The sequence below is a fragment of the Tenrec ecaudatus genome, chromosome 7 (genome assembly GCF_050624435.1).
Source record: "Tenrec ecaudatus isolate mTenEca1 chromosome 7, mTenEca1.hap1, whole genome shotgun sequence".
NCBI classification, from domain to species: domain Eukaryota; kingdom Metazoa; phylum Chordata; class Mammalia; order Afrosoricida; family Tenrecidae; genus Tenrec; species Tenrec ecaudatus.
Window position 1 is genome coordinate 96,479,595 of NC_134536.1, and position 13,131 is coordinate 96,492,725.

Consider the following 13,131-nt stretch of genomic DNA (forward strand, 5'->3'; position numbering starts at 1 on the left):
ATAGTCCAGATAACTTCCCTATATTTTCAATGATCCATCATTGCTCTTCAAGCACAAGCGCACAAATTGTCGACATTTTCTTCTGTTCAAGAAGTTGATAGACATCCAGAAAAAGGTTTGTCATTGTTCAGCTTTTTTGAAACCAGAAAACCATTCATACACGTGAGTTTTCCCCATAGAACTGTTCTTGTAGGTTACATTCAACATCACAACAGTTTCTGCGGCATTTTTTTCCAAGCAGTAAACAAAATTTCATAGCCACACACTCTTCTCTTAAATTGGCCATCACAAAAAAACAAGGTTCAAGTGAAACTGCTAGTTGGTTCTGGCCCATATACGTCCTATATACAACAGAATGAAACACTGTGTGATCCTGTACCACAATTACAATTGTTACAGTAAAAAAAAGAAAAAGAAAACATTCACTGTAACCCGAGAGAACCTTCCAGGTGATGCTACTAGATGCACTAACCCAGAGCAAGATGATAGATGCTTGCCTAGTGAGAAAAATGCAGACTATGAAAGCTCCTCCCAGCAGAGCTTTTTTCTGGTTTTCTTTGGATACCCCCTCATATATTCATTTTTAGAAAATAATTTAGAAAACATATAGGCATTTCCTATTATGCTGGCATTTCACACACTCGTATAGAACACACATATTACTCTTATAGGATATATTACAAGTCTGCAATTTTATATGTCAAATTCATAGCCCTCTACAAATTCGTATTCTCTATGAGGTTGTGCTATGAAAGTAGCAAGTTGTATGCCATTTAATACAGACAACTACAGGATATAGCCAGAAACCACGGAAACAATCCGAAAAGCAACTGAGAGAGGCTCAGCCAATCCTCAGAGACAGCTTGTTTCTGGGGAACAGCTGGGCCAGGGCACAGCCTTCAAGGCGAAAACAAAGAGGACACTAAAGAGGGGAGGGAAGAGGTAACGTACTGCCATGGAATCAATTCCAACCCATAGAAACCCTCTGGGACAGGGGGGAACTGCCCCTGTGTTTCTGAGTCTGTAACTCTTCACTGGAGACTAGAAAAGGTAAATGGCCATACTCAAAGACACATTTTGTAAATGATGCATTAGAAAGTACATTTTGTTTTCTTACATTATGTAGTATGGCCTTCTTAACACTATACTCCAATACATACTGATGATATGACCTGAGAGAGAATCAGCCCCAGGAAAGCATTTTCTATAAGGCTCGTCTTTGACTACTGAAAAAGTATTCAACATATCTTCTGCTTTGTGCATTTAAATCCCACCAAGTAGATTATCACAAAGTTCCCCAGAACAAGGCCCTCTGGCTTTTCCTAGGGCTGAAGTTTACAAGTAAATGTAATACTTCTTTTACTTTTTATTTAAGTTTGCATCAATAAAAAACAAAGAGATAGGAGGTTGACTTTCATTAGACCAAAATAACTTACTAAAAGCAATGTATAGGAACATTTTGATCCTGTGCATAATGTTCTTTGCATTTCTGTTCATTTAAACTCAGCCACTAATGCTTTTAAGTTGCTTCAAACAATAAGCACAACGATGCAATAGAGTTCTCGCTACTGTTGGCATCACGTAGGACAGGTTCTAAAGCTTACTCTACATGTTCCTCCTTTTGTATAAGTTATCCTCGTGGTTCTGTACAACCTGTATTATCCCCAATAACACAGTAACGTAGTTGCCAGCCTTCAATTGTAGAATCTGTAATCTGAGACCTGGTGGCTTAATGGGTTATACCTAGGGCCGCTAACCACAAGGTAAGTAGTTTGAACCTACCAGCCTCCCTGAGGTAATTACATGAGGCTTTATATTCCCATAAAAATGTACAGTCTTGGAACCCAATAGAGCAGTTCAACCTTGTCCTTTAGGGTCACTATGAGTCAGAAGTGACTTGACGGTGCAATCACGGTTGTATTTGAAAATGGTAAACCTCATTGTACCAATTCATCTCACCGAGAGCCTTCCTCTGTAAGGTCCCCCTACTTACCAAAACGGCCTTTCTCAAGGGATTAGTCCCTACTGGTAACATGCAAAAGTGCATGCGATGAAGTCTTGCCACCACAGCCTCGAAAAGGAACATTCTGGCTATACTTCTTACAAGACAGATACATTTATTATTATAATGTCATTGCTGCTATTAGATACCTTTAAGCAGTTCTGAATTGTAGAAACTATGTAAAATAGAACAAAAAACTGTCTCGTCCTGCACCATCTGCACGATTGCTATGTGTCAGCTCACTATTGTAGCCAATGGGTCAATCCATCTTACTGGTCATCCTCCTTTTCATTGACCCCCTCCTTGACCAAGCACGATGTCCTTTTCCTGGAATTGGTAGCTCCTGATGGCATGTCCAAAATATGCAAGAAAAAGCCTCACCGCCGTTGTCTCTAAGGAGCATTCTGGCTGTACTACTTCCAAAACAGATGGGCCTGTCATTCTGGCAGTCATGATACGCACTGCCAACAATGCAACTCAAAGGTATGAATTCTTCTCCAACCTTCTTCTTACTTGTTGTGTAGCTTACACAAACACATTGAGGTGTAAAAAAGGTCGTGATAAAGAGGCCCAGAGCACTGTCAGGTAGCTTGGGACTGCTAACCTCAAGACTCACAGTTCAAGCCCACAGGACGCTCTGTAGAATACAGATGACAACAGAAGAATGGGTGAAGGGAGACATCGGACAGGGCAAGATATGACAAAATAACTTATAAGTTATCAAGAGTTCATGAGGGAGAGGGGGCAGGGAGGGAGGGGAGAAAATGAGGAGCTGATGCCAGGAGCTTAAGTGGAGAGCAAATGTTTTGAGAATGATGAGGGCAATGAATGTACAGATGTGCTTTACACAATTGATGCATGTATGGACTGTGATAAGAGTTGTATGAGCCCCTAATAAAAATGATTTTTTTAAAAAGATGAAGCTACCTGTATCCATAAAAATTTACAAAGCTTCAGAAACCCTTAAACTCACTGCCATTGAGCCACTGATTTGACTACAACTCATAGTGCACCTGAGGGTTTCAGAGACCAACTCTTCATGGGAATAGAAAGGCGAGTCTTTTGCCTGAGGAGCGGCTAGTGGTTTCCAACGGCTGCCTTTATGCTTTGCAGGTGCAACACATAACCTACTGTGCCCCGTGGGCTCTCTCAGAAACCCACAGGTTCACAGTATGTCAAAATTGACTGGATGAAAATGGGTTTGGTTTGTTTGTCTTGTCAGGTGAACGTTAGTCTTCAAGAGGACATCTTTGCTTTTTAACCTTTTTAAGAGGGGTTTTGGAGCAGATTTTCCAAATGCAATGCATCATTTGATTTTTCTGATTGATGCTTCCATTGGCAGTGTTTGTGGATCCAAGTAAAATAAAATCTTTTATAGCTATGAACATTTCTCTGTTAGTCATAATGTTTACTGATGCGCTTGTGAAGATTTTTGTTTTAGATTGAGCTATAATCCATACCGAAGGTGTGGGCTTTGATCTCCATCAGTCAGTGCTTCAAGCCCTCTGTTTCAGCAAGAAAGGTGTTGTCATCTACATATCGCTGGTTGTTAATGAGTCTTCCTTCATTCTTGGACATACAGTCTTCATGGAGCCTAACCTCTCAGATCATTTGATCAGTAAACAGATTGACTGAAGATACTGACATATTACAGGAAGCACACCTTTCCTGATTCTAAACCAGTAAGTATTATTTTACTATTTTAACAACTGCCTTGTGGTCTCTGTACAGATTCCATATAAGCACAACTAGAATGCCCATGCTTCACAATGCTATCTATAATTTATCATCATCCACTCAACAAAATGCCTTTGCATAGTCCATGAATACAGGCAGGCAGGCCTCTTACTGGTGTTCTCTGCTTTCAGCCAAGATCCATCTGATGTCAATATTCATAGCCTTCATTCCACATCCCCTTCTGAGTCTGGCTTGATTTTCTAGCAGTCCTCTGTACATGCACTATAACAACCATTTTTGCAAAATTTTACTTCAATCTGATATTGATGATATTGGTTCAATAATTTCTGCATTCTGCTGGATTCTGTCATTAGGATAGGTACAAATAATGGAACTGTCCCAGTGTGCTGGGCAAGTAGCTGTCCTTCCAATTTCCTTAGCATAGATGACTGATCACTCTTGCACTGAATTAGCTACTTAAAGCATTTAATTTGTATTCAGCAAATTCCTGGGGCCTTGTTTTTTGACAATGCCTTTAGCAGTTTAGAAATTATGCCTCCAATAGTATCCATTCTTTATCGTATACTACCTCCTGAAAATGGTTGAACATAGGACAGTGAATTCTGTGTAATATTTTACCTTCTTTTAATGTTTTCTGCATTGTTCAATATCTTGTCCATAAAATCTTTTAATATTCATAGCAGTTAAAAAATGATGTGTAACCAAGAGAAATTACTGAAATCCAAATGAAGGCTGAGCATGATAGTGAGAAAAGAGGAAAGTAAAAGGAAGTAGAGGAAAGAAGTAGGAGGCAAAGGGCATTTATTGAGGTCTAAATACAGGCATGCACATATGTAAATATACTTATATATGATGATGGGGAATTAGAACTACGTGCATATATTTATAGGATTAGTATTAAGGGAGCAGATGGACATCGGGCCTCCACTCAAGCACTCCCTCAAATAAAAGAACACTTTGTTCTATTAAATTGGCATTCCACGATGCTCGCCTTCCCAACATGATTGCTGACAACAAATGTGTGCAAAAGCAAATGTGGTGAAGAAAGCAGATGGAGCCCGGCTATCAAAAGATATAGCATCTGGGGTCTTAAAAGCTTGAAGGTAAGAAAGCAGCCATCTAACTCAGAATCAACAAAGCCCACATGGAAAAAGCACATCAGCCTGTGTGACCATGAGGTGTTGAAGGGATCAGGTATCAGGCATTAAAGAACAAAAAAATCCTATCATTGTGAATTAGGGGAAGTGCAGATTGGGGACCCAAAAGTTATCTGTAGGCAACTGGACATACCCTAACAGAAGGGTCGTTGGGAGGAGATGAGCCAGTCAGGGTACAGTGTAGCAACCATGAAAAATACAACTTTCCTCTAGTTCTTAAATGCTTCCTCTCCACTCCACCCCTCCACTATCATGATCCCAATTCTACCTTACAAATCTGGCTAGACCAGAGGATGAACACTGGTACAGATAGCATCTGGAAACAAATGGAATCCAGGACAGATAATCCCTTCAGGACCAGTGGTAAGAGTGGCAATAACGGGTAGTGGAGGGAAGGGGAGGTAGAAAGGGGAAACTGATTATAAGGATCTACATATAACCTCCTCCCTGGGGGTGGACAACAGAAAAGTATGTGAAGGGAGACATTGGATGAGGTAAGATATGACAAAATAATAATAATTTATAAATTATCAAGGGTTCATGAGGGAGGGGGGAGCAGGGATGGAGAGGAAAAGACGAGGAGTTGATGCCAAGGGCTCAAGTAGAAAGCATATGTTTTGAGAATGATGAAGGCAACAAATGCACAAATGTGCATGAAATACAATGGAAGGATGTATGGATTGTTATAAGAGTTGTATGAGCCCCCAATATAATGATTTTTTTTAAATGACCTCATGATGACACCACAGTCAGGCCTAAGCCCCAGTGCCCTTAGGAGGTATAAATACAAGAGAGACGAGAGACAGCATTAAGAATCTTCCTCACCTATGTCCCTTATTCAATGTCATCTACATGAAGAAATTCAAGAAAGTTGAGTTAATTAGTTTAGTGTCAACATGGCCAATAAACACATGTGGGATTAATTGAAGGACAGAGGGATAAATGGCTCAGTGAGTCTCGCCTTTCTAGTTCTCGGGTCTCTTGCTTTGATGGTCAGACCAGGATGCAGCCGCCTTAGCCAGTTACCTGCGTGAGCTTGCAAGGCTGACTTCCTGCAAGGCATCCCCAAGGAGAAGCCACATGGACCTACCCCGATGCAGCCCTGGGTGCTGGAGCACCAGTGTGGGACCCCTGCCAGCACTGAGATGCTTACACATTCACTGACTCAGCTTTCCTCCTGCAGTCGGCGTCATTGTGTCTGCTTTGTGAGATGGAGGAGGACTTTGTGGACTGGTGTTGGACATATGGGTTAAGGTTAGTGTTCAACTTTTGGGCTTGGGCAGTGCTGGGCTGGGATGTTTTCTTGATGCACACTTAACCTTTATATAAAACTCTCTCTTATACATCAGTTGCTGTGGTTTTTTTTCTCTAAAGTACCCAGACAAATACAAAAGTTTACCATGCTATCTTGTGACCATGAAAGCAGTGCTTTATTGATATTATCAATATCTTTCATTTCACAGATGAATTATTCAACTAGCTTTAGCTGCAGCAATAGTTCCATTTTGCTCCATGGTAATCAATTAGGTCCATTTTTTTAAACCATAGAAATACATTGCTCAAAGAGCTCATTCACTAAAAGAAAGTCAGATTTATCTTATGATGGTTTCCGTGTCAAAGTCAATTTATACTTTCATAAGAAAATTTTGAATTAACATTTACTCCCTTAATAATTTTTATTGAAATAGAAACACTAAAAATAAACATCAATTTACAAATTTACATAATGATTAATTATTAAATTACATGCAGTCAAATTCTCAAAATAAGAAAATATAACGAGATTTTTACACATTATAAAATATTGATAAATAAGTGAATTTATCAAGATTAACAATCTTAAATATGAATGAACATAATAAGAGAACTTCAAAACAAATGACGCAAAAAATGAAAAGAACATAAGAGTAGGCAAATTTATAATCATATATACAAATTTTAACATATTTCTCAAAAGAATGGTTGAATAACCAGACTTCAAATAAAGTAACAATAATGATAATAAAGTTTCAGAAACCATACCAACCATTTTGATCTGATTCACATTAATATGGCACTCCAATTTATAATTGAAAAATGCATAACATTCTTTTCAAGTTCACATGGGACAATCAAAAAAACAGATCCATCCATAAAATAATTATCAGTAAATTTCAAAAGAATGAAATCTTATGTAACAGCCACAACAAAAATATACTTGCCATATCTAGAAAATCTCCAAAGGTTCTGTAACCAAGCACACATTTCTAAATATAAAATGGGTCAGACATTTAAAACTTGTTTCAGTATTTTTTAAAGAGAAGGGATAGATACATGTGGATGAAGGTTCCGGTGAGTACCCTCTAAACAGAGCCCAGGATGGGAAGAGCCTCGCTATCAAGCAGAGCACATTGGTAAGTGGAGTATGGCAGATTAGGGGAAATTTTACACCTTATTATTTTTTCTCTTTTGATCCATCTTCAAGTTGGCCTAGTTTTTAATATTTTATGTTGTCTTTTCTACTGAGGTTTTTCCCTATTTTATTTTATTATTGCTGTTTGCTTTTCTGTTCCTCCGTTTGTTTTTGTGTGTCTTTCAGAATATGACATCCTGGATTGGTGGTGGTGAACCTATAGAGACAATAAATAGGCTAACAATTTCTTGAAAGTATGGCAGGGTAGGTTGGGGGAATATGCGGAGTTAATAATAAGGAGTACAAGAAAGAAGAAAATGCACTAAGATTGTGGTAATGATGTGTACAACTCTTCCTGATATGATTGAACTATTGATTTACATGATATGTGGACTGTGTCCCTACAAAACGTTTTTTTAAAGGGTCAAAAAATACATGATATTTAAGACTAAAGTGATAACAATATTAAATTTTGAAAATGCACTAAAACAGTTTATAAAAATATACCACTTTAAATGCTTATTTATAAAAGGAGAAAGTTTTGAATACAACAATGTAGAAGCAGTAGGCAAAAGAGTTTAATCAATATAATACGAGAAAATATTAAAAACTGACAAATGATGAAAAAAATCTCTAACAAAATTTGTTAAATGTCCAAAGAGACTGATCAAGGAAAATAACACTATTCTCATTGTTGGCGTAGTGGGTTACTCATTGAGTTGCTAACTTAAAATGTCTGCAGTTTGAAACTCCCAGGCTCTGTGTGGGGCAAAGCTGAGTTTGAGACTCCTCGAAAGAGTTCGTCTCAGAGACACACAGGGGCAGTTCTACTCTGACCTGGGGGGTCTCCATGAGTCAGAATGGACTCGATGGCAGTGCATGAGAATTACATGAAATTAAAACACAAAGGGGGATTTTTGTGCATGTGATGAATCACTATGCTTTAATTTTTTAATTGTTTTTTTTTTAGGGGCTCATACAACTCTGATCACAACCCATACATCCATCAATTGTGTAAAGCACATTTGTACATTCATTGCCCTCATCATTCTCAAAACATTTCCTCACCACTTAAGCCCCTGGCATCAGCTCCTCATTTTCCCCTCCCTCCCCGCTCCCTCCTCCCTCATGAACCCTTCATAATTCATTAAATTATTATTTTGTCATATCTTACCCTGTCTGACGTCTCCCTCACCCACTTTTCTGTTGTATGTCCCCCAGGGAGGAGGTCACATGTAGATCCTTTTAATCAGTTCCCCATTTCCAACCCACCCTCCCTCTACATTCCCAATATCTCCACTAACATCACTGGTGCTGAGGGGTTAATACACCCTGGGTTCCCTGTGTTTCTGACTCCCATCTGCACCAGTGTACATCCTCTGGTCTAGCCAGACTTGCAAGGGAGAATTGGGATCATGATAGTGGGGGAGGGGAGGAAGCATTTAGGAACTAGAAGAAAGTTGTATTCTTCATCGTTGCTACATCGCACCCTGTCTGGCTCATCTCCTCCCTGAGACTCCTCTGCAAAGGGATCTCCAGTGGCCCGCAAATGGGCTTTGGGTCTCCACTCCGCACTCCCCCCTCATTCACTATGGTAAGTTTTTTGTTCTGATGATGCCTAGTGATACCTGATCCCTTTGATACCTCATGATCGCACAGGCTGGTGTGCTTCTTCCATGTGGGCTTTGTTGCTTCTGAGCAAGATGGCCGCTTGTTTTCCTTCAAGCCTTTAAGACCCCAGATGCTATATCTTTTGATAGTTGGGCACCATCAGCTTTCTTCACCACATTTGTTTATGCACCCATCTGTCTTCAGCGATCTTATCATGGAGGTGAGCACACAATGATATGATTTTTTTGTACTTTGATGACTGGTAACTGATCGCTTCAGTACTTCGTGATCACACAGGCTGGTGTGCTTCTTCCATGTGGGCTTGGTTGTTTCTGATCTAGATGGCCGCTTGTTTACCTTCAAGCCTTTAAGACTCCAGATGCTATATCTTTGGATAGCCAGGCACAATCAGGTTTCTTCACCGCATTTGCTTATTCACCTACTTTGTCTTCAGTAGTTGTGTCAGGAAAGTGAGCATCATGGAATGCCAATTTAATAGAACAAAGTATTCTGACATTGAGGGAGTACTTGAGTGGAGGCCCAATCTCCATTTGCTACTTTAATGCTAAACTTATAAATATATGCACGTAGCTCTATTTCCCCATCATCATATATAAATATATTTACATATATACATGCCTATATTTAGCCCTCTATAAATGCCCTTTGCCTCCCAGCTCTTTCCTCTATTTCCAAAGGAGGATTTTTACTACCAGTCTTCAGACTATTCAAAAATGTACTATAATACAAGGTTATAAACAATCTATGCCAATACATTTTACAACTTGAAATGTAAAATAACACCATAATAAATATAAACCATAGTGATAAATATTGAGAAAGAAGACAAAATAAATGTGAGTAGAAAGACAAAGAAAACCTTTATTAAAGAAACTGCATTTAAAGTGAAAATCTTCCCTGAGCGTGTGTGCACATGTGCACAGATATACACAATCCCAATTCTGACTCTCGACGACCCCAAAGGACAAGGCAGCACTGCCCCCGTGAGTTTCTGAGACTGCAACTCTTGACAGGGGTAGAAAGTCCTGTCTTTCTCCCTCATGCGCCATATTATCTCATTAAAAGAGACTTCAGAATGCCTTAAGCTAATATCCTCATCATGGTTTTGCTACAGATCATGTGAACTCACTTAGGAATCTCTGGAATCTTCCATCCTATTCTAACATCCAATGGTAACTTAACTTTTATTATTAATGATAAGCCTTTAAAATAATTATAGTCAACCATGTGATAGTACAGCACAATTACAGTTTATGAATAAACAGACCAACCCACTGAACTGATTCAGATGTGTAGCCCATTATGTAAGGTTTCTAAGGGTGTAAATTTTTCCAGGAGCAAATTGCCTCATCTTTCTCTAGAAGAGCAACTTGTGGCTTTGAATTTCCGACCTTGCAGTTAGCAGCCCAAATAACCCACTATTAATAAATAGGTGGTGATTATAATATGGACATAAAACAAGTAATTGAAGTCATGATAATTTGTCAATTAAGCAAGAACCAGAAAGAGATACATTCATAGTCTTGATGAGGGAGGATCTCTCCTTAGAAGTCTATGTACTTGTGAGTGGTTACGGGAAGTAGCATAAGGTTTATGGAATTTGGGACATTGACCAAACAAGCTGTCATAGGCAGTTCAGCTTCTAATTTATGACTGAAGAATTCTATCTGGCCCAGTTAGACTAATATTGTGAAATTAAGACCATTAGATAGCTGTGTCATTAAGATCAAGTTCTGTTTTTTAAAAAGATGATGATGAATAAACAACGAAGGTTGAAAGGTCTGGGGAATAGTCAGGAGGCAAAACTAAAGTAGCTTCTTCTTTCATCATGAACTTCACTCGCCATGGTTTACCACTGGTTACCATGTGCCTTCTGGGTTGGAAGAAGGCTGCACATGTGTCATTCAGCATTTTGTATATGAAAACGTTTTTAGTAACTAAATTCACAGACATCAGAATTCTATGTAAGTTGGCATTTTGTTCTACTCAACTCTTCTCCTCTTAAAAGTCTTTATATGAGAAAGAATGAGTTTAAGACAGAAAAAAAATTTAAATCTACAGTACCTGTTATACATAGTGGGTTCTGTTTTGAATTAACTATTTTTAATAAAAGGTATGTTAACTGGATGTGAGTCAATTATGACTTTCAATTTTGAAGGTCATTTTAAAATAAAAATGTATCCACTCAATGTATGGAGAACTTCTTACACTAGAAACATAAGTATAAATGATAAAGGGGTAAAATGGTCATTTAAATGTATTAAAATTTTGATTTCTAATAGCAGAAAAAATATAAGGGCAACTCATAACCTAGAAATAGATATTTACAAAATGAATATTCCTAAGAGAAAGAATGCTTATAAATACATAAAGCAAAAAAACAAACAAACAACCCAGCCCATTAGAAAAAATTGACAGATAATGTGAACAAGCAATCACAGCAGAGGGAAGAATAGGTACACATATTTTTTTAAGTCACACAAATTCACTAGCCTACATGTACAAACTGTTTACAATTTCATGGTTCATAACAAATTACAAAGAACCTAAGTATCTGTCAAAAGACAAATGACTAAATAGTGAATTACACCTACTTTTCGCCTATCCACTATACAGCATTTTGTATTTATAACAATAGTAAAAATATCCAGTATGCAGCTATTTTGTGCATCAGTGACATTTGTCAAAGTGATGTTGGCTGGCAAGGTGTGAATGCAATATCCCGGCGTGGAGTAGGGAACCAGTGGAGAGGTCTGGGAGGCTGGCCCCAGCACCATAAATTAAGTGGATTCCTGCCCCTCCCCCGAAAAGAATTTGTTCCAAAGGACGACATTGACTCTGCAGCTCCGGGAGATGGACATATCTGATCAGAGCACACGGGAGCAGATGAAGGGGCAGGAGGAGAGAGTGGAGCACAGCCTGGCCCACCAGGCCGTGAGGATGATGTTCCTGAGTAGAGCAGCCAGTCCACAGAGAGAACAACATGGCTGGCCCCACTATGAGACATGATGCCCCTCAGTGACTAAGGGCGATACAGGGGACAGCACCGGAGACGCAGTGTGGGAATTGCACCTGACCTGATCCCACCACACCGAGGCAAAGCACTGGGGGAGTGCAGCGGGACAGCAAGGGAATGGAGTGGCAAGGTCCCCAGGGAATGCTGAAAGTGGACTTTGGGGCCAGGGCGTGGTGCCCCAACAGACTGGACTGGAAAACGCTCCTAAGGGCCAGCAAACGATCCCTGAACTAACTACAAGCTTTTCTCTTGTGAACTGTTTTGTTCTGTTCTTTCTCAGTGGTTTGTTTGTGTTGTTTTGTTGTCTGGTTGTATACTGTTGCTTTGTTTTCCTCTGTCTTGTTTTCATGCATGTTAGTGTCTCCACAGGTCTGTCTGAATAGGACAGGCTGGATGAACTATCTGGAGGAAAAACAACGGGACCGACAGTTCCGGGGCGACTTGGGGTGGGGCGATGGAGGGGGTAAGGAAGTGGTGTTAACAAACACAGGGACAAGGGAACAACATGGGTCCCAAAATGGTAGAGAGGGGGGAGTGACAGGCCTGGTGGGGAATGATCAAGGGTAAGGTTGCGTAGAGAAGAGGTATAGCTGTAGCCCAGGTGGTGACGGAGCATGGTAGTAGGGCAGGAGGAAAGTCAAGGGAGATGGAGCAAAGAGCTAGGAGTCAAAGGGCATTTATGGAGGTCTAGACAAAGACATGTACATACAAATATATATAGGAGGATGGGGAAATAGATCTATGTGTCTATATTTATAGGTTAAGTATTAAGGTAGTGGAAGGACCTTGGGCCTCTACTCAAACACTCCCTCAATACATGAATACTTTCTTTTATTAAATTGAAACTCTGTGATGCTCACTCTCCCGACACAACTGCTGAAGCCAAAGTGGGTGAATAAGTAAATGTGGCGAAGAAAGCTGATGGTGCCCGGCTATCAAAAGAGATAGTGACTGGGATCTTAAAGGCCTGAAGATAAACAAGCAGCCATCTAGCTCAGAAGCAACAAAGCCCACATGGAAGAACACACCAGCCTGTGTGATCGAGTGGTCCCAGAGGGATCAGTTACCAGGCATCAAAGAACAAAAAATCATATCATTGGCTGCACACCTCCATGATAGGATCGCTGAAGACAAATGGGTGCATCAGCAACTGTGGCAAAGAAAGCTGATGGTGCCCGGCTATCAAAAGAGATACCCGGTCTTAAAGGCTTGGAGGTGAACAAGCAGCCATCTA